This window comes from Culex quinquefasciatus, chromosome 3, assembly GCF_015732765.1.
Source record: "Culex quinquefasciatus strain JHB chromosome 3, VPISU_Cqui_1.0_pri_paternal, whole genome shotgun sequence".
NCBI classification, from domain to species: Eukaryota; Metazoa; Arthropoda; class Insecta; order Diptera; family Culicidae; genus Culex; species Culex quinquefasciatus.
Genome location: NC_051863.1, coordinates 123119600 through 123141160, shown reverse-complemented (window position 1 = coordinate 123141160; position 21561 = coordinate 123119600). Strand labels below are relative to the sequence as shown.

At 40.3% G+C, this 21561-nt stretch overlaps 1 protein-coding gene and 1 long non-coding RNA gene across 2 annotated transcripts in view; one reads left to right on the top strand and one right to left on the bottom strand.

Annotated features, from left to right (window-relative positions):
* Positions 1-21561, bottom strand: part of LOC6048947 (terminal nucleotidyltransferase 5C) — a 147476-nt gene that overhangs the window by 97066 nt on the left and 28849 nt on the right.
* On the top strand, positions 12492-13106 carry LOC119768697. The gene is made up of 2 exons (XR_005278156.1): positions 12492-12705; positions 12771-13106. It is a non-coding gene; the product is annotated as an uncharacterized LOC119768697 (long non-coding RNA).

The window sequence follows — 21561 nt, the reverse complement described above, 5'->3', positions numbered from 1 at the left end:
GCCAGTCAACGTTGTGGTAATCTTTCCGGGTTGGTTGCCGCTGCGGAGTAACGGAAGCTCCAACCTCCACAACCACCGGATAGTGATCAGAACTCAACTCTTCAAACACCTCAGGATGAGCCACGTTCTCAGCCATATTGGTAATGAAGAAGTCGATGATTGAGTGATTCCCAGACCGAGCCACCCTCGTTGGACGATCCGGACTCACAACGTTGTAGTATCCGTTTTGCAGATCGTTGTGCAGAATCACTCCGTTCCGATTCCTCCTGCTGTTGCCCCAAACTTCATGCTTCGCGTTGAGGTCACCAGCGATGATGTACTTTGCGCTCCGCCGTGTCAGCTTCTGGATATCGCTCTTCAGTTTTGCTGCTGAACCATCTCTGGAATTCACCTGACGTGGGCAGTATGCAGCAATGAAGAGTACTGGGCCAACCGAAGTGGGAATTTCCACCCAACGGCCTCGATGATGTCCAGCTTGAAGTGTGGCAGCCGGCGTGGCTTGAGATCACGATGAACAGCGACAAGCACACCTCCTCCTCCAGAGGTGGTCCTATCGAGCTGCGTCGCGATCTTGTAGTTTTGCAGATAAACTTTTTCACCGGGCTTCAGATGAGTTTCCGTGATGGCAGCTACGTCGATCTCCTTCTCGCGAAGAAAATCCACCAGCTCTAAGTTCTTCCTCCTAATGGAGCAAGCGTTCCAATTCAGCAGCTTGAGGGACCTACGATCCATACTGGATGACGAACGAGGTCAGCACTTCAATCTGCTGGGTCTTGGTTTTGCATCCACGCAGTGCAGCGGACATCTGTTTGAAAATATTGAGGAGTTCGGTTGAGGTGTAAAGATCATTACCATTTTCCTCAACTGCTGGTTCTTGGGTTGGTCTTGGCTCCTGGCTGAAGCCCGGTGGTGGCGGTCTCGGCTCCTGGCTGGAACCCGGCCGTGGATGATTCATCTCAGCTCTCTTCCTGGGATCCAACGGCAACGGTGCCAAGTTCGGGACCTGGCGTCGCGGTTGAAGAGGTGGAAAATTTTGCTCCACCAGGGCTGGAGGAGTTCTACGACGCTGAGGCTGATTCTTCGTCGATGCTTGCTGCCGAATTTTCACGAACTCAGCTCTCTTGGGGCACTTTCGGTCGGTTGACGAGTGCTCACCGTTGCAGTTGAGGCACTTCACCAGCGAATCTTGGATGCACTGGGATGTGATGTGCGCATCGGTACCACATTTGGCGCAACGACGCTTCAGGTGGCAGTTCTTACCTCCGTGCCCGAAGCCCAGGCAGTTGAAGCATTGTGTGACGTCACGATGCACTGGTCGGTATCGCTCCCACGACACGATAATGTTGAAAACCGCTCGAATTGCCTTCAGCTCAGGAAGCGTCGTCGATCCCTTAGCCAAATGCAGCAGGTAGAGCTGGTCACGGTACTTGATGTCTTTGTTGCGTCGGCTCATTTTGTGCACGGCCAACACATCCAGTTTCAAAACTTTTAGCTCGGCAGCTAATTCCTCCACTGGCATGTCGTACAGACCTCTGACGACGATTTTGTACGGCTTATCCATGACGACATCATGGGTAAAGTACTCCGCCTCGTTTTCGGTCAAGTAATCCTTGACCAGTTGATAGTGCTGCCTGGATTGCACCAGCACCTTAAATCCGTCCTGACACAGACGAATGTTGCCTTGGACTTTCCCAGACTTGATGAGTTCAACCAGCCCCGCTCGAAAGTCGATCGTTGCTGCTGATTGCCGCACATAAAAAGGAGGCAGTTTCTCCTTTCGCTGTTTCACTTCATTCTCCTTTGCTTCCGCTACCTGGTCCTCGTCAGGCAGTCCAGCAAACTTGTTGTTCTTCAATAGCTGCTCCTCGTGCGACGAAGAGTTCTCCTCCTCCTCATCCATCGGTACAGTACCGTCGCTCTTTTTCGTCTTTTGCTGTTCGATGTCACTTCCAAAAGCACCTTCCTTTTGGAAATCCCCAGTTTTTGGCCATCAGTTGAGGCCTCAACCTTCCTTTTGGAAATTCCCACTTTTTTGCCTGCTTGAGCCGCAGGTAGGGCAATATTGCCGGCGTTTTGCGCCGGGACGCGACGAGTCATGTTGATTCAGACAACCTTCACCAACGAATGCTCGGATAACAATGTTATTTGTACGTATAAAACTAACATCTAGACCAAATACGAGCCATCTAGTTCAACGAGAAGTGGTGGCAAATCGGGGCACACCATTTGAGGGATTAAGCACGGCAAAAAAATTAAAAAGGCTGTAACTTAGGCAAAATTCAATTCAATTTCGAAATTCAACATGCATCTGAAAGGGCTTAAAAATTCAATAAAACTAGACAAGAAGCATCCCAATTGGTAATACCTAAAGTAGTGTGTCTCAACCTGAAATTCAATGCGTGCTGAAAAGTTGAACTCTTCAAAACTTTTATCGAAAAGAAACAACTACAATTCAAACACTTTTTTCATTCATATGTTGATATCATGGCCTGTAATTTCAATTTTTTAACTTTTTATTGTTTTGCCCCACCCCCCCCCCCCTTTTTTTCACACTTTTCAAAATAAATGCTGAAATGTTCTACTTTTCACCTCTGGAATGAATGTTGAAAAGTTGAACTTTTCATCACTTTTGTAATACCTTTGAAAAAAAGTTATCAAACGGTTAATTTACAAAAAATAAGAAAAAAAATTACAAAAATAAGAAGAAGGAACATTTTACGTTTAATTTCATTCAAAGGGTGTATTCAAAAGCACAAAAAAAATATAACTCGGTGAAACTCGTTTAATGAATGTACGACTCATGCTAAAAAAATCTTCTTTTTGCAACCTATTACATAAACCACTACTTTTCAATTTTTTTTCAGTCTTTTATGCATTCTCTCAAACATGAGCAATTTTTGAAAAATTGGTTTTCTTAAATCAATTTCTGTGAATATTCACATTATTTAAAACGTAAAAATGTTTTGCTAAAGTTTTCAAAAATGAATTGTATTTAATTTCAGGTCAACTTGGCTTGAGTTTTTTTTGCGTTGATTCGAGATTTTGTCTACGAAATCGGCCGATTTCGACCAAGTTTATATTTTATATTTTTTTATTTGGCTCAAACTTTGTGGGGGCCTTTCAAATCACCAAAAAATCCATTTTGTGTCATTGGTTCACCCATCCAAATTTTCATATAATTTTGACAGTCGTTCACACAAAAAATGATGCGTAAATATTCAAAAATCTGTAACATTTCAAAGTTTTTTTTTTTATTGATTAGGTGTCTTCGGTATTAGGTATTAATGAGGACTATCCAGAAAAATTAGACACACGGAAAAAATTGATTAGGTGTCTTCGGGCGAAACATTAGGTATTAATGAGGACTATCCAGGAAAATAAGACACAAAAATTGGCATCTCAGCAGAAAATGGTCCGATTTTAATGTTAAAATATAAAATATTCGTAATTTTTTTCGATCTTTTCGAAAACAATATTTTGTTTTTTTTTTTTTTTTTTGTAACATTTCAAAAGGGTCATACAATCAATATTATTATTATTATTATTATTGAAAAAAAAAACTATAAAAAGAGAAAACAACTTAGAATAACAAATAAATGCTGATCAAGCATGGTCAAAGAAAGAGGACTTTTTTGACAAACAAATATTTTTATGTGGTTTTTATGTCAGTTATGTTATGTCGGTGTACTTTTTGTGTAGTTTTTTTTATTGTTTAATAAAAAAAACTAGCAAAATAATCATATTAATCATAATTTGTTAGGCAATCAACCATTCAAATTTGCGTAAAAAGCGTAAAAGGTAAGTGTTATTATCGGAATACCGTAACTGGGGTAACTTTGATAGCCCGGGGTGACATTGATAGAAATTTGATTTGGCCACTAAGTCAGATTTTTGCATATATATGTTCGATAATAAGCTATCCCTTAATGCCTACATACTCAAAATTAATAAAAAAATGTTTTTGCAATTCCGTCGTGAGACTACTTACTTTTCCTGTCATTCTTGAACGACGAAATAGCCTACTTTTCTGTACCAAAAATAACAGAATCGAATAGCAACACTTTTCATTTTTTTTTTGTGATTTAAATGATTTATTGACAAAATACATGAAAATTTGACATAAAATTTCACTCAGTGTGTGCTTTTTGATTTTTTCAGCACTCTTCGTAATTATCCAACTCGGTTAACCTCGTTGGATAAATGTACGACTCGTGCTGAAAAAAATCCTCTTTTTGCAACTTGTTGCATAAACTACTATTAGATATTAATTTGACAAGCATTTGAAAAACCTATCTCAGTCACCCCGGGCTATCAAAGTCACCCCAGTTTACGGTACATGACGAGTAAACGGATTTTGACGATTTTTCAGATCGAAGCCCGTCTAGAGGCGAGGTTAATATTGGGTTTTATGAGTTAACTTACTTCTGACAAATTAAAAATAAAGAATCAATGGAAATGTCGCTTGCGTTAATTACCCAAAAAACATTTCACGCAGATTACCTTCCCGAATCAAGGTCAACTCCGCGCGATGAAATCATTTCTTCGAAACAACTTTTCAATCGCAGAAAAAAAGAGCTTTTCATCTCCTTTCCCTCCAAGCTATCCAAGCTTCCCCCCTTCATTTCAATGATGGCAACTTGCCGCCGCCGCCAGCCATTGAACGAGAGCCGCGATAATTGAATTAACGTCCATTTACAACCAATTAATGCACGCAACAAAGCAAACACAAGGGGGTATTGGGATACATGGGTCCACATGGGGAAAGGGGGGGGGGGGGGGTAGCAAACGTGATGCAGATGGGGTGCGTTGATAGGATTTCGACTCAACCTGGTGTCAGCAATGGTTAGGGTAAAATGTCCTTTTATGGGCTTTTCGAAACAAAACGTAAATTTACATGGAATTGCATGTAAAGTTAATTCTTTTTGTTTTTCCCATAGAAAAATGTAAACTGCAAGTGTGTCAAACGTCAAACTTGACCTCACGGGTGATTAGATTGCGCAAAAATAATAAACCCGAGTTAAAAGCGCGTAGAAAAAACCGCGGATTTCAAGAGACTGGTTTTCCCCCAAAGCCACCAGTTTTGTTTCTTCTCTTCTCTTGTTAATCACTCTCCAGGCCATCTCGTGGTGTACTCATCCAAAACATTGACGAAGATTGATGAGTCGAATGAGGCGCAAATAAATAGTAGGAAAAAAACCGACACGACGAATTATGTCACCGAAGGTAGATTTAAGGGGGGGGTTCAATCCAAGGTGAGGTTATGTTTTTTATTTCTATTTATTTACACCTGTTTTTCGGCGTGTTTTTGTGTGTGAGAGTGTCCTCGAAACAGATCGGTGAGCCATTTGTCAACTTGGCAGACAAATAAGGAGGGAAAATCCCCTCCAAAAAAAACCTTCTGCTTTGCCCTGGGGACAATTTATGCGTAACCTTTTGAACTTTTTGAAGACGTTTCGAGTTTCACCCTCGAGCGAACGCGTTGAAACGCAAAGTCGCAAACGAAGTATCCCCACTTTTTCCAGGTAACATTTAGCTTGTTATCGAGTACTTTTGCGAAGAGCCGCGCTGGGTTGGTCTCACTTCACTTTTACTTGGAAAATGAAATATTTTGTAACGTCGTTTCACGGTAAAATAACCGGTGAAGGTTATTGTCGGATCTGGAAATCTCGTTTACCTGGTAAAATAAATTTGGTTGCCTTTCCGCAAATAGTATGAACTCTTTTGTATCTCTTGTTGCTCGGTCAAATGTAAAATATTTCAGTCCGTGCATTTATTAGAAATACAATATCTAGAAATATCCGCAAATCGTTGCTTTTTGGTTTTACCATTTTTGAGTTGCCTTACGATTTTTGAAATTTTCAAAATCCTTACGAGCTTTTGTTAAGAGAAAAAATATCACCGAAATACGCTCTTTTGACCCAAAGTCAACCTCCAGGCCCAATGTCACGCCATAGTATTGAACTTAGAACTACTGAAACAATCGAAAAGTATTCATTTAGTCATCAAACGATCTTTTCAAAGCTGCGGTGATTATGCTTGAAATCATTAACGATGTTTGCCAGTTCATTATTGATAACTTTTTGTGGTTGCGTCCAATTTAACACCTGTTTAAAATTATACAATTTTTTTCACAAAGAAATGCTTTTCTCTGTTGGACAAAATATTGACGACAATGCATTTTTTTTCACTCTCAAAGACATCACTATTTTGTCTGTTTGTTGCCTCCCCTGAAAGACAGATTAATCCGACTTGTTTACGTTATTTCGAGCAATTTGTCTCCGAATTTTCAACCCACAAAAAAACACACAGCTGTGCAATTCAAGATCCGACATTTTCAACTCGCAAACAAAACGTTGTTGTTACGATTTTTCCTCCCGCGCTCGCAAACGAGGAAAAACTGCGTTAATTAGTATGAATCGAGCAAAATTTTCTGCCCATTCATCGGATGTACGACGCCGTCCGCGTCCAGCACAACGATGACTTGGTGAAACGAAACCTAGCCCCGATGAGCAAAAAAACCTTCGCAAAATGCATAACCTCAAAACTGCAATTCAACCGGCCGGTTTCACCTCGATTCAACGCTGCGCGCGATCACCTTAAAAGACTATTTATAAAACGCTCAACTTTTGAGAACGTGTCACGAAGAAAGCACGACCGAAATGGATCGTGATGGTACTGTCACCGCCGTCGGGTTGTGCTGGTTCAAACGTGCAAATTGTTCGGTTTTTGTTGTGCATTTTGAGAGGGTTTGCTCATGGTGGGTAATTTGTATAAATCTATAGGTCAAATTTGGATGAAGTAGAAGAAGAGAAAATCTTTATCTACCGAAGTTCTCTCTCGGTGAGTGCCCGGTGGAACTCATTCGATGAAGATTTTTTCAATCGCTGCTCACAACTCACTCAACCATCGTCTCAATTGTGATTCGAATCTACCAAATAGTCGAAAACGATAAACGGTCTCATCAATTGGTACGTTCCTTTCGGCTCACTGAGTGAGCCGACTTGTTACCAAACGAACACCCAGTTGCGACGTTAAGGAGGTATTAGACTGTTCGGCCAGGGGCCGACTCCGAGAGGACCGGATCAACCGGCGACCAACCTTCCAAGCAGCAACGATGCGGACGAACGGATCAGAGTTCGGGGGAAGTAAAACAACTGGTTGTGTTGGCCCCGCCAGACGACTTGTCTGGTTGGAGACTGGATGTAAAAGAGGTCATTTATTGCACGAAACTTAACTTAAATACATTTCACAATATTCAAACAAGACTCAAATTATCACAGATCAAAGGTAAACAATAACAAAGATTCCGACGTTGTGCTCTAAATTGACGTCAGGTGACGTTTTCCTGTATTCACCACACCGCTGTCGGGGGGCTTTTGTTTACGCTAATTTACACCATGGAACACTAAAGATGTTAGGGTCGTTAGGGTTCTAACATAGACTATGATAAACAAAGAAACTCGCACTTTTCCGTGTTTGACAGTTTGCCAAACTTGTTTGCGGCAAACTTGCAAACAAAAAAAAATGTATGCAGGCTGACGTTTCTGCAAACAAATACAGGCAAACAAGCACAGCACGCAAACTGTCAAAAAGTGCGAATTTGTTTGCCGCCTTGTATTTGTAGAAACGTCAGCCTGCATACATTTTGTTTTTTTTACAGGGGGGTATGGGGGATCGCTCATTTGTTACGATTTGTTACGATAGGGTCACTCAGTGTGCCCAAACGAACTCACCAAAAGCCAGCAAGTCAATGCCCGTTGCTCACAAACGACTTGTTTCGACCGCGGCTCACTTCGTTTGATTGTGGAACTCATTAGTGAGTTACTCACCAAAATAAACTTTCTTATTTAAGAGTAAGGTTTGACCGAATCCGAAATTTTCACTTACACACACTCATTCCAAAGCCAGTTAGATTTTGATATAACCTGCTTGTAGTGAGCAGGGATAAAATAATCGCAAAATAGTAGTTTATGCAACAAGTTGCAAAAAGAGGATTTTTTCAGCACGAGTCGTACATTTATCCAACGAGGTTCACCGAGTTGGATAAATACGAAGAATGCTGAAAAAATCAAGTTTTGCAACGAGTTCCATACAACATTTTTTGCAATTCCTAAAAACACACACTGAGTGAAATTTTATGTCAAATTTTCATGAATTTTGTCAATAAATCGTTTAAATCAAAAAAATGTTGAGAAGTGTTACTTTTCGAAACAAGTGCTGAAAAGTTCAACTTTTCAACACCCATTTGAGTGCTGAAAAGTAGAACTTTTCAGCATTTATTTTGAAAAGTGTTGCTATTCGATTCTATTATTTTTGGTACAGAAAAGTAGGCTATTTCGTCGTTCAAGAATGACAGGAAAAGTAAGTAGTTTCACGACGGAATTGCAAAAAAATCTTTTTCGCCGGCAAACTTACTTCACCCGCGAAAGAGAGAAAAGGAAACATGCAAAAGAAAATCGCTTCCGAACTTCTCGAAGAAAATCTATTGCTAAAAGATTTCTATGAATCTCAATGTTAGCACCACTCAAATTATTTCGTTTTTTTTTACAAACATTGTTCATCTACGAAAAGTGACAGGACTTTTTTCAACGTGTGACTTTATACCTATAACACAGAGAACAGATGTACATCTTGGCTCTAACTTGTGTGTAAACCGTGCAAACTAAAAAAATGCGTTGCATACAATCTTGCATCAAAGAAATTAGAGTGTGCAGGATACGCTTGGCGGCGCCACCGTCGCGGCTGAGAATACTTGACTTAACAATGAAAAAGGCTCAATAATTTCGAAAGAAAATAAATGTTAACCTCGTTTAAATATAAAATTCACTTCTGTATAATTCCAGTTGACTAAAAATAATGCAAAAATGCATTTACATTAACGAAAACATAACAGAAAATTCATTCAAAAATGATTTTTCAAGCGACAACTTAAAATAGTCCCTTTACACATGTTATGTTTGATTTCGTTTTGTTTACCTTCTTTGGCGCGTAAAATTGCAACCCTCTGATAAAAGGCAGTCAGACATTGGTCTGATGTCGTTCGTACGGATGTTTTATGCAGTGATTAGATGGTCCAACGTTCTGCTACTGTAGGCCATCATGATTTTGGAAGTGGCGCTATCTAGGCGGATGGTGCACACCCTAGCTCTTTTCAACGTATTTTGGTTTGAATTTTTACACACGTTTTTCAATGCTGTTTGTTCAATGATATACATCTGTTCTCTGTGCCTATAAGTTCAGTAATGAAATCGGTGTTTCACCGAATAAACCAGATGATGATTTTTTGAGTTTCCTTTTACCGATCTTTTGTGCGCGAGAGAGGAAAGTCAAGTTCACTACCGATGTTTTGTATTGATGAGCGTCAACAGATTTTCTTTTGATGAAAATTGCTGGTAAGAAAAAATGATGAGAAGAATTTGGATCACTCTCCAAGCTTGATTTTTAAGTCGAATTTGAGTGTAAAAATGATTGTTTTGCATAACTGACTATATTTCAACCGGTGAACACATTTAAACTTTGCCAAAGACCAAGAAAATACTCATGACTCGGACTGCTCACGACCTGTTTCGTGGTAGTAGTCGTGAGAGAGTGTTTAAAGCAAGCATCTCTCACTATTTTTTCACATTGAGCTTCAAATTTGAGAGAATGCAAACGATGAGTACAAGCGCTCGTGATTTTTTCATGTTATTGCTAAGTTTCTTGAACTTTTTTGTTAATTTTCAATCAAATTTCCAAAGACACATTATTGACTATTCAATTACTTTGCATCGTTCCAATTTGTCAACTCTGATTCCGTCTCATAGAAAAAAAACATCAAACTCAAGCAAAACCTCGCTCTATTTGCTAAACACGGTGGTTCGAACACACACTCGGCATCCCATACCGTCAAAGATGCCGTAATAAATTTGTTTATTCGCTATTAAGTTGTTTAAATTTAGCCAGCAATTTTCAATTTATCTCTTCCCACTCACACGACAGTGTGTGTGTGTGTGCGCGCGCACTGAGCCACGTCGAGCCTCTCGCATGGGTGTGTCAGTGTGGGCAAAAAAGTGATGATGTTCCAATGTACGTGTAGTGCTACTCTCGGCGACGGTCATGATCACGATGATCTAGTTCGAGCGATGCTTCCGCTTAACGTGCGACCACGACACGAGAACCACGTCAATTTGCGCTGCATTCCGTCGGATTAGCAGCACCCTCGCCTCGCCGGGTTGGACCGAGGGGTCATCCTCGGCATTGAACTCCACGGTCGGTGGTGCTGCTGGCAGAAAGGTCTCATTTGAATCATTTTAATTGCTCTGGGGAGACATTAAAATTGGGTTGAATTTGACACGATTTTACTTCGAACTAGTCAAATGTGATGCGAGTTTGGCTGATGTTCTCGAGCAGTTCATTTGAGCAACTCTAAATGAATGACAAAAAGCATGAAAAGATTCGTTTGTGAAGAATCTACACCAAGCTCTTTCAGTTCGTATTCCGTCTCCTCACCACTAAGCCACAGGCGTTACGCTTTGTATTTTATCGATTTCTCATAATAAAAACAATACTTTTGCAATCTTTTTAAAGCAATTTGTTTGTCTTTAGTCAATTTTTAAACTACGTTATAGAGTTTGCAAAAAAAAGTGTGTTATTTTGAAGAAGCGTAACGCCTGCATTCTATTCGAAATTTGACTGTTCAAATTAATATTTTTAACTTCAAAGTATCTCCAAAAACCCTACCAAATTGGATAAGCCGTTCTTGCGATCGCCTCTTTCTGCTCATTTAGTAGCTAGATCCCACATTAACTCAGTGCGGACGTTACGCATCGGCGGCCGTTACTGATCGTGTGGTCCGCCCTAGAACCGCCCTGGCGGACCTAGAGCGGGCCGCCTGGGCGGTTGAAATTTGACATTTGAAATTTTTCAATTTCGTCCGCCCTCCATCCGCCTTGGCGTGCCATGGGCGCATCGCCTGGGCGGTTCAAACTTATCGCTGAAATGTTTCAATATCGTTCGCCCCTCAATCGCCGCGGCGAGCAAAGGCTGATTGCCGTGGCGGTTTGCATCTGAAGGAATTTATTTCGAATTTGACATTTCAGTCAGTTTTCAACGAGCTTCGGTGGGTGTTGTTATTTAATCGGCGGCTGCTGATTTTCGTTGTTAAGTTTGTGTTGGGAGAAGTGTTGTGTTGTTTAGATTGTTAACTTATGTAAACAAACAGTTGAAAGTGCGTTTGAAATAGTGATTGAAGGTTGTTTTGCAAGAATAATCGTTATTGTTGGTGTAATTTATGTGACACCCCTTATAAATATTGTTGGCAGATGTGCAATCATTTGGAATACTTAGAATTTGATATGTTTCATTGTTGTTATGATTTGATTTATTCTTTTTTGTATGTTTGTATGGAAATTTGGTGTACATTTTGGTAAAAAGTATTTCTTTCCCAAGGAAACCTCTTGAAGAGTATCGAGGTGGCATTTACAAAGCGGATTTTGTGCCAATGTTTACTCAATTAATGTTAATGTTTTTTTGTGTGAATGTTAACACTCCAAAGGTTGCGGGTTCAGTGCCAGCAGTGGAGGCAATTAGTGGTGCAGAAGCGATTTTTGTCTTTCTTTTGTTTGACGTTTTTTATGTGTGCATGATGCAGGACGTGGGTAGGAAGTAATTTCAATTATTTTCAATTATCAGTTCAGCGGCAACAATATCATTTAAAATTGTGTTTAATTTTTTTTCAGCTTCCTGGATCATTTATAAATGAACTGCTTATATGTATTTATCTATTCTTCATTTGATTTATTTTAATGTTTATATCATTCCTATTCCTTGTCCTTTTTTCTACCATTCCTCCATGCCATATATGATTAAATTTCATGAACTAACGACAGTTACTGAAATAGCAATGGAACCGTCTGAAGAATTTTTCTTTAAAATATATTTATCTTTCTTCCAGCTTCCGGGAATCTTCTTCAATTTTAATGCCTACATTTATCTATTCACTAGATGATTTATTTAAATGTTTATATCCTTCCTTATCCTATTCCTTTTCTTTCAGCAATGGAACCATCTGGAGCATTTGACTTTTTAATTATAGTTGTTTGTTTGCAGCTTCCCGGAATCATCTTTAAAATTACTGCTTATTTGTATTTATCTTTTCACTGTAAGATTTATTTTTATATTCATATCTACCATTCCCCCATACAATATATGATCAAATTGAATGACAAGAAAGAACATGGGGTGTAATCTACTAGGATACTTTCTTCGGATTAGCTGCGCTTGTGTTTGATTATATTAGAGTATGAATTGTTAACATTCAATACGTTGCATGTTTATATGTAAGTACCCAAGTAACTGTCCAGCATTAAAATAAATCATAAATTGGCTGGTAACCAGCATTCAACAGCACATCAGTCATAAAATAGCTGTACTCAGAGCAAATCAGCTCTAAAAGAAGTGCTCTGGAAGTAGCTGAAATAGTGCTGATTAATTGCTGCTACTAGCAACACTGCTAAAATTTTTATTTCTACAAACTGGCAACACGAGATTGAGTTGCGTAAGAGCGAAAGAGAGAGCACTATAAAACAAAACCAAAAATAATTCTTGCTCTCTCATCTATTCAACATAAACAAACCAGCGGAGAAAAATGGCAAAAATTTGAGGATTTATGTTGTGCTTGACAAACAATCATTTTTGGATTTTTTCAACTGTTATTTTACCAAATAGGTAAGTTTAATTAAAAGAAATAATAAAATAAATATTAAAAGAAACTTAATGGTTTATATTTATAGGATTACAAAAAAGGCATATTTCCTCCTATCTAGACCGTTCCGGAGGCGAGCGGAAAGGGACAAATCCGAGGCAAAAATTTGTGTAATGAAGTTTTCCTTGATCATCCTGGAACATCCGGCTTGGTGTTCCTGCCCCCCAGAGGATGTGCTGACGGGAAGTGGCGATGTTTTGGCGGCGAAAATGACGGTGTACGGATGGAAGGATTTAAAGTTTTGGGCATCAAGACCAGCAGTAATGGAGTGTTCGCTAGGTTGCAGGTCCAGGAAAAGTATTGGGCGTAATAGGTTATGTATAAAGTGCATTAATTATCAAATAATAAATTGTTTCCAGTTGTACAAAGTGTATTTTCTTTGACGGTGGAAAATTTCATAACAATATTCAGCAACATGTAAGAAACATGGATTTAGAGCGTGTTCGTGATCGGGTGAAACATCACCTCTTGTTGTGCAATCACGTACGTAAAGCACTTCCCAAACAGGCGAGACGGCACGGGCTCAGGAACCAGCGAAATCTACTGAAAACTGCATGATCAATATCCCAAACAATGTTCCTCAGAACAAAAAAATCACGGTCCATCAGCTGTGTCGGCAACGTAGAATGAAAACAATCCGAAAATAGAATGACACGAAGGAGAAAGGAAGGAAGAGAGAGAGAGGGAGCAACTTTTTTTGCCTTTCTCTTTTTTGACATTTTGTAGGGGTGGGACACTAACAGTAGGGGCCCTGCACTAAAACAGAAATATAAAGTCCAAATCCAGCTGCAAATCCGCTGTAAAAGCGCTTTTGATGCAGATGTGAAAACACTTTAGCTTTTACCCGCAGCTGGAAATGTGCTGTTAGTGCTGTACAGTGACTATATTTAGTGCTGGATGGTTACTTGGATACCAATAATACATGAACATTTTAAATAATTAAGTTTTTAAGAATTATTTAAAGAATTATTTTTATTTGCAGGAAATGGAAAATCTTCGCAACAAGTTTGCTTATCAATATATTATTTTGTTTCTTTATTTTTTTTTTTCATCATTTCACCTCAGTGAACTAACAACGCACGTAAGATGTATTGAGAACAAAATTATTTTGAAAATTATGTTTTTTTCATATTTTTGTTTTATTTCTATATTTCAGCACACAAGAATCTACAAAGATCTGCATTTCTTGTATATAAGGCACTTTGTGTTTTTTCAGTTTTAGATGAACTTGAAAAACACTATCAGAATCCTGAAGGAACCTGAACGGGTATTCTGCTTGGGCGGATGAAATATGTGGGTAATTCTCCGCCAATTCACACAGCAGTTACCCCGACCCTCTTCGATTTGCGTGAAACTTTGTCCTAAGGGGTAACTTTTGTCCCTGATCACGAATCCGAGGTCCGTTTTTGATATCTCGTGACGCGGTACGACCTTTCCATTTTGAACATGCGAAAAAGAGGTGTTTTTCAATAATTTGCAGCCTGAAACGGTGATGAGATAGAAATTTGGTGTCAAAGGGAAATTAAAATTAGACGCCCGATTTGATGGCGTACTCAGAATTCGAAAACGTATTTTCATCGAAAAAACACTAAAAAGTTTTAAAAATTCTCCCATTTTCCGTTACTCGACTGTAAAAATTTTGGAACATGTCATTTTATGGGAAATTTAATGTACTTTTCGAATCTACATTGACCCAGAAGGGTCATTTTTTTTAGAACAAAATTTTTCATTTTAAAATTTCGTGTTTTTTCTAACTTTGCAGGGTTATTTTTTAGAGTGTAACAATGTTCTACAAAGTTGTAGAGCAGACAATTACAAAAATTTTGATATATAGACATAAGGGTTTCCTTATAAACATCACGAGTTATTGCGATTTTACGAAAAAAGTTTTGAAAAAGTTGGTCGTCATCGATCATGGCCGTTCATGGTCACCCGCGACAGACACGGACGACGAAACAAAGAGAAACGCAAAAAGTAACTTTTTCAAAACTTTTTTTCGTAAAATCACGATAACTCGTGATGTTTATAAGGAAACCCCTTATGTCTATATATTAACATTTTTGTAATTGTCTGCTCTACAACTTTGTAGAACATTGTTACACTCTAAAAAATAACCCTGCAAAGTTAGAAAAAACACGAAATTTTAAAATGAAAAATTTTGTTCTAAATGGAAAAATTACCCTTCTGGGTCAATGTAGATTCGAAAAGTACATTAAATTTCCCAAAAAATGACATGTTCCAAAATTTTTTACAGTCGAGTAACGAAAAATGGGAGAATTTTTATAACTTTTTTGCTGTTTTTTTCGATGAAAAATACGTTTTTATGGAATTCTGAGTACGCCATCAAATCGGGCGTCTAATTTTACATAAAAGTCCCTTTGACACCAAATTTCTATCTCATCACCGTTTCAGGCTGCAAATTATTGAAAAATACCTCTTTTTTCGCATGTTCAAAAATGGAAGGGGTCGTACCGCCCCTCCGTCACGAGATATCAAAAAACGGACCTCGGATTCGTGATCAGGGACAAAAGTTACCCCTTAGGACAAAGTTTCACGCAATTCGAAGAGGGGTCGGGGCAACTTTTCCCGATTTCGTGTGAGTTGGTAGAGAATTACCCATGTATGAATGGCGAATCGAGGGCGGGCCAAGGCGGTTGGGGCATTTTGGGCGGATGAACTTTATATAGGGGCGGATCGGGAGCGACCCGCTGGCGAACCAACCTATAGGGGCGGCCGAACCGTATATGAGAGGCGCATCAAGGGCGAGCCAAGGCGGATGGGGCTTTTTGGGCGGATGAATTTTATATGGGGGGCGTATCAAGGGCGACCCGCTGGCGGACCAACCTACAGGGGCGGCTGAACCGTATATGAGAGGCGTATCAAGGGCGAGCCAAGGCGGTTGGGGCTTTTGGGCGGATGAATTTTATATGGGGGCGTATCAAGGGCGACCCGCTGGCGAACCAACCTACAGGGGCGGCTGTACCGTATATGAAAGGCGCATCAAGGGCGAGCCAAGGCGGTTGGGGCTTTTGGGCGGATGAACTTTATATAGGGGCGGATCGGGGCGACCCGCTGGCGGATCATCTTACAGGGGCGGACGAACCGTATATGAAAGGCGGGTCGAGGGCGAGCCACGGCGGTTGGGGCTTTTTAGGCGGATGAACTTTCTATGGGAGGCGTATCGAGGGCGACCCGCTGGCGGACCATCCTATAGGGGCGGTTGAACCATACAAAACGGCGTATGTGGGGCGGATGAACGGCGGGTGAAACATTTCAAGGCAAACCTGGGCGACCCCGGGGCGAGTCGCTGGCGGACCAACGTCACGATAAAAAAAACTGATCGTGCGCCAAATTGTTGCAAATTTTATCCGCCAGCGGGTCGCCCGTGGTCCGCCAAATCAATCGCTGGCGGATCGCCAGAGCGGTTTGGCGGTCCGCCAGCGAACCGCCGGCGAGCTGCCCAGTCAATGTGGGATTAGAGACCGTGATAATTATTTTACCCGATGGACAGTTTGTAGCCACGGCGCACAAACGACTCGTGTCGAGCGTGGCAAATTTCAAACTTGACGCGGCAGCTTAGAATTTCGGGCTGCCGGAGAACGCTTCTCAGTGTGCGGGGGTGGATGCAAATTAAATTTTGAATTAGTCATTAGCCGGGTGTCTGCTTATCGCATAAACATGGTGGCCACGTGGTCCCAAGAATGCTTGCTGGTGGGAATGGCTTCCGTTTGTTTCTAATTGATGTGAATTTGGTGGATTACAATGACTACGATGAAGATTCCAGACATTCATAATTGATGAGGAGCCGTCATCGATGTGAATGTTTAATGTACAGGTTAGACCTGGAAAAGACTTGGAAAACACTTTAATTAAAATTTAAGTACAGAGATACCTCTTTTTACGCGGTGGCGTTACGCTTTTTGTTTCGTTGATTTCTCCTAAACCACACAATATTTTTACAAGCTTCAAAAAAAGTTTTGTAGTTCTGTACAAAACCTACAAAATGCTTTAAAAAGATTGCTGAAATGTTGCGTAGTTCCAGAAAAACCGACAAATTAGAAAAACGTAACGCTTCGCGAACCAAAAAAAACTAAAAAGAAACCAAAAAACATTTTTGCAGGCAAATTGCTTCAAAAAGGTTGAAATAATGTTACTTCGTTCCAGAGAAACACATAAATTTCAAAACGTAACGCCTCCACGTGAAAATTGGGCGTCTCTGTAAAGCTTTGGGATTTGTTGATTTCTGTTTTAAAAGTAACATAATTACAACAAAAATAATGTTTAGTAGTATTTGAGATTAAAGTTTAAGAACAATTGGCAATAAATAACACGTAACGCCTGCGAATAAAAAAAGAGTTACGGTGATAGATAAAATTCCCAGCAGATTGCCATTCCATTACCAGCAGTGCTTTTCAATCAGCCACCATCCATCTCAATTGATTGAATTTTCGTTCAGTTTTCCAGTTTGCACTGGATTTCCACACATGAGGCCAATAACTGAGTGTATGTGTGCGAAAGCATTATTGGTTTTCTGTGTCGCAGCCAATTTAGTTAGTCCCAATTCCAAAAGGGGCGCCAATTTAATTACCAACCCAACATCTAGCACAGTATCTGTGTCGCATCGTTTGGATACGCAACCCAGCGTGGCTCCGCTGTCATTTGAAATCGATCGAATTCTGCTAAACAAAGCTTCGACTGAATCTGTTTTTATGTGCAGGCGTTATGCTTTGTTTCTCGTTATTTTCTCTTTAACAAAATAACAGTAAAAGGATTGCAAATCATTTTAAAGCAAATTGTTCACTGTGATTCCAAAGTTTCTTAAAAAATGCAGAAAATCTTTTAAATCTGATTATACAAAGAAACCTCTTTTTACGCGGTGGCGTTACGCTTTTTATTTCGTCGATTTCTCTAAAACCATACAATATTTTTGCAAGCTTCAAAAAGCGTTTTGTAGATCTGAACAAAACCTACAAATTGCTTTTTAAAGGTTGCAAAAATGTAGCGTCGTTTCAGGGAAATCGAAAAATTAAAAAAACGTAACGCATTGTGTAAAAAGAGATTTCTCTGTATACGCAGGCTTTGCGTTTTATTTTTCGTCTATTTTTCAAAAAACCGCATTATTTTTTGAAATAAAGCAAATTGTACATAAATATACGTTAAGCAAATATCTCTAGCGAGGTTACAAAAACAAAACACTGTTTTAAAAATATAAATGAACTCCTTTAACGCGGAGGCGTTACGTTTTGTAATTTGTTGATGTCTCTGGAACAAAGCTACCTTTTTGCAATCCATTTGTAGCAATTTGTACGTCCTGTACAGATCTACAAAGCGCCTTTTGAGGCGTTTTGGTTTGTAACAGAAATGTCACATAATTATAACCTGTATAGTGCTCACGCAAGTGTTACGCTTTCTGTAGTGTCAAATACTCTGAATCAGTACAAAATTCTTGCAATCGTTTAAGACTAATTTTTTTCGTGTGCTGATTGGTATGGTATGTATTTTCTTCGTGTATTAATCTACAAATTTCTTGAAAAATATTACAAAAATATTGCGTCAATATTGAGAAATCGACGAAGAACTACAGCGTAATGCCTCCGTTTAAAAAGGAATTTCCAGTATTCATGTGATAATAATTCACAAACTTTTTCACCCTTTCTCGAAACATTCCACATTTCAATTTTCGCTGACCCGAATGAACTCCACCATCGACACGTCACGGTGTGTGTGTGTGTGTGTTACCGGGACGTGAACCCTCGCTGGCTGGCGCCACACTAGTGTGACCGGCAAACCTGCCCCCGGCCAAAGACATCGTCGGCACCCCGTGGAAGGCCCACCCCAACCATGTGGGTCAACCATCATCACTCACGTTTTTGAGCCGTGTCTCAGCTTGAACCGGGTCGGAAGGCACGGAAAGTTTGACTGTCGTGAATGTTTATGTTCATGGCAGCGTGAATAATTAAAGGCGTTACGCTGTCTAATACGGCTATGAATTATTTAGAAAAAATGCAAAAATATTTTGTTGTTTTTGAGAAAACGACGGAATACAAAGCGTAACGCCTAATTTAAAAATTCTGGTTTAAAAATTTCCAAGCGAACTTTTTCCGTGTAACGCTGCTGCGGAAGGGTTCACAAGCATCACACTGCGGCACTTCAGGTCAGACCAGACTTGAGCTATTAGGGGCTAATGTTTTTTGCAATGCTGCTGCTGGAAACTGCCTGGCTGGTAGTTCTTGTTTTTGTCACACCATAGCCTGAGCCGAGTTGACGCGACGCCATCGACGGTTTCTGGTGGACATTTGAGCAACATAAAATGTCAAGTAGCACTTGGTGAGTGGGTGGCACACAGCACGGTTTAGCTATGCTGGAGGAGGTTTATGGTGAACATTTGGCGTGGAATTGCGTTGAATTGTGAAGAATTGTTTTTGAAGGTTAAAAAATTCTTAAAATACAAGAAACTTGTACAGATTTGTTGGTAAATTTGATTCTTCACTCATCAACTCAACTCTTCTCATTCTAAGTTCAAAGAGTACTCATCACTCACTCATTGCTGATTGAATCATCTGAAACCTCTACTCTATCGAATCGTGAGCGATTGATCCTCACCACTCACCGCGAGATTGAAGAGATGGGGAGAGTAGCGAGTGCTCACACTTGAGTGACGTTTGCATCGCAGTGGCATGCAGTGAAAAGTACATGCCATTGCTCGTCACTGATCACCCGTTTGGGTGTACCTTTCAATTCCAAACATTTCCAAGCTCTGTGTCTTTGAACTCTTCCAGCAGGTTTGTTTATCGAATGCCGATTGGTCTTCGCAAAAGTGCATCAACCATTTTACAAGAAAAGCTCTTCGGCGCTGTTTCGTGCTCAACAATTGCAACAACTGCAACAGAAAAAAAACGCAGGCAGTCTTCAACAATCATAACGAGAGTGAATCGTGCAATAACTCAAAGGCTCCGTCTACTTTCCTTGTCAATATTTTTGTGGCCGGAGTGATTTTGTGTGTTTTTTTTTTCTTTCTTTCCTTAATTAACAAGAGAGCCTGAAGATAGCAAGCACATTTTGTGCGAAAAATGAAACAAACAAAGCCAACAACAGAAATAGCTGCGCGCTGCCCGATGAAATCGATTGTAAATTGCACTTACAGCTATTCGAGCTGACCACGGTCGGATGGTTCAAGAGGATGGGTTCGGGCCTGTTATCAGCTGTGGCCGCTGGCTGTGGAACACGAATGCAATATAGTGGTACAACGTAGGTTTTTTTTTCTTTCAGCGTTGTTGTTTTTTTTTCGGCTGGTACCACACCGCGAACCACCCCCTCAAAAAAAAAAGCTGATAAGGAACCACCGCTTTTTGGGTGGTTGAAATGGACGATCCGGTCGGTGGTTACCTGATAGGGCTGATAGGGCGAGATAAGAGATGCGAGACTTGGTGACGCCAGAGGCTACTAAATTTATTTAATTTTGAAATTGATTCAAACAAAAAAACGCTAATTTTAGAGGAAATTAAAAATAAACGAAAGTGATCGTGATAACTAATAAGTCTTAACTAAGATCTTCAAAATTTTGGACGCGTTAGAAAGGTCTTTTGAATACCTATCCAACGATAGGTCGTATGAGATGTCCAGACAGCATTTTCATCTAAATATCTGAGATCCGGCCTCGAAAAAGTGCGTAAATAAATTTTGATACGGTTGTCAGATCTTTTTTTTTTTTTTTTTTTTTAAGTAACGTTTTTTATTAACAATTATACAGTTCACAAATCAAATCTACGGCATCGTTATCTTCCAGACGAAGTATCTTGCGTTTCCTTCAGTTTAGCTTTTTTTGCATCCTTTTCGTTCTGTGGAATGGAAGGAGACGACGGTCTCTTCTCCGCCTCAATTGCACTTAGCTGTGACTCCTCGGGTGTAATGACGGTGGCTTGCGACGTCCATTTTGAAGAACCTCCTGCAACCACGTTACTGTACGACGTACCTTGAGTAGAATCCGACTTCCGCTTGGGACAGTTCACTTTAATGTGATTCGTTTCACCACACAGAAAGCACTTTTTGGCCAGACCTTCGTAATAAATCCTTGTACGGAGGTTCCGAACATACAGCGTTGCTGGAATCTCTGTACCTTCTTTCAATTCCACGTAAGCTCCTCTGACGGATGTCCAGATGGGAAATCCGGTTTCCTCTCCGTATTTTTCTCGAACGAGCCTCTGCACTCTACCATATTTGGCCAGCACTGCTCCTATTTCACGGTCGTCCACTTCCGGAGGCAAATTGAAGAGACGCACGTACATCACGATTGCACTTGCTGGGGACAGACGAACCTGCGCTGATTGGTACTTATTGTACGTGAATTCCATTGTTGTGGGCAACCGGCTCAAAGTGGCCTGGAACTCCTCTTCCGTTTTAAACTTAATAACGACCGAGGCATCCATCCGGTCCTTGTACATAGACAAAAGGTTATCCGCCTTCAATCTCATCTTTCCACGCATGAAATCAAAGATTTCTGACTCCATTGGTTCCTGGCTATTGCTTGGAAAGCAAAGCCTGAGCGAGTTGACCTTCAAGCTACTTTCGGCCATTGTCACTCCACTACCGAGCTATTGTTCTCAGAACAACAAGCAGCGCGAACGCTGTAATCTATCGTTGTAACTTAACACTCGGTCTTGATACACGACCGACTCAGACGATGTCCAAATATAAACTCGCCTTCAATGTTTTTGACGCATTGGAAAGCTCTTTTGAACACCTATCCAACGATAGGTTGCACGAGAGATCCGGACAACGTTTTCATCAACATATCTGAAATCCGGCCTCCAAAAAGCGTA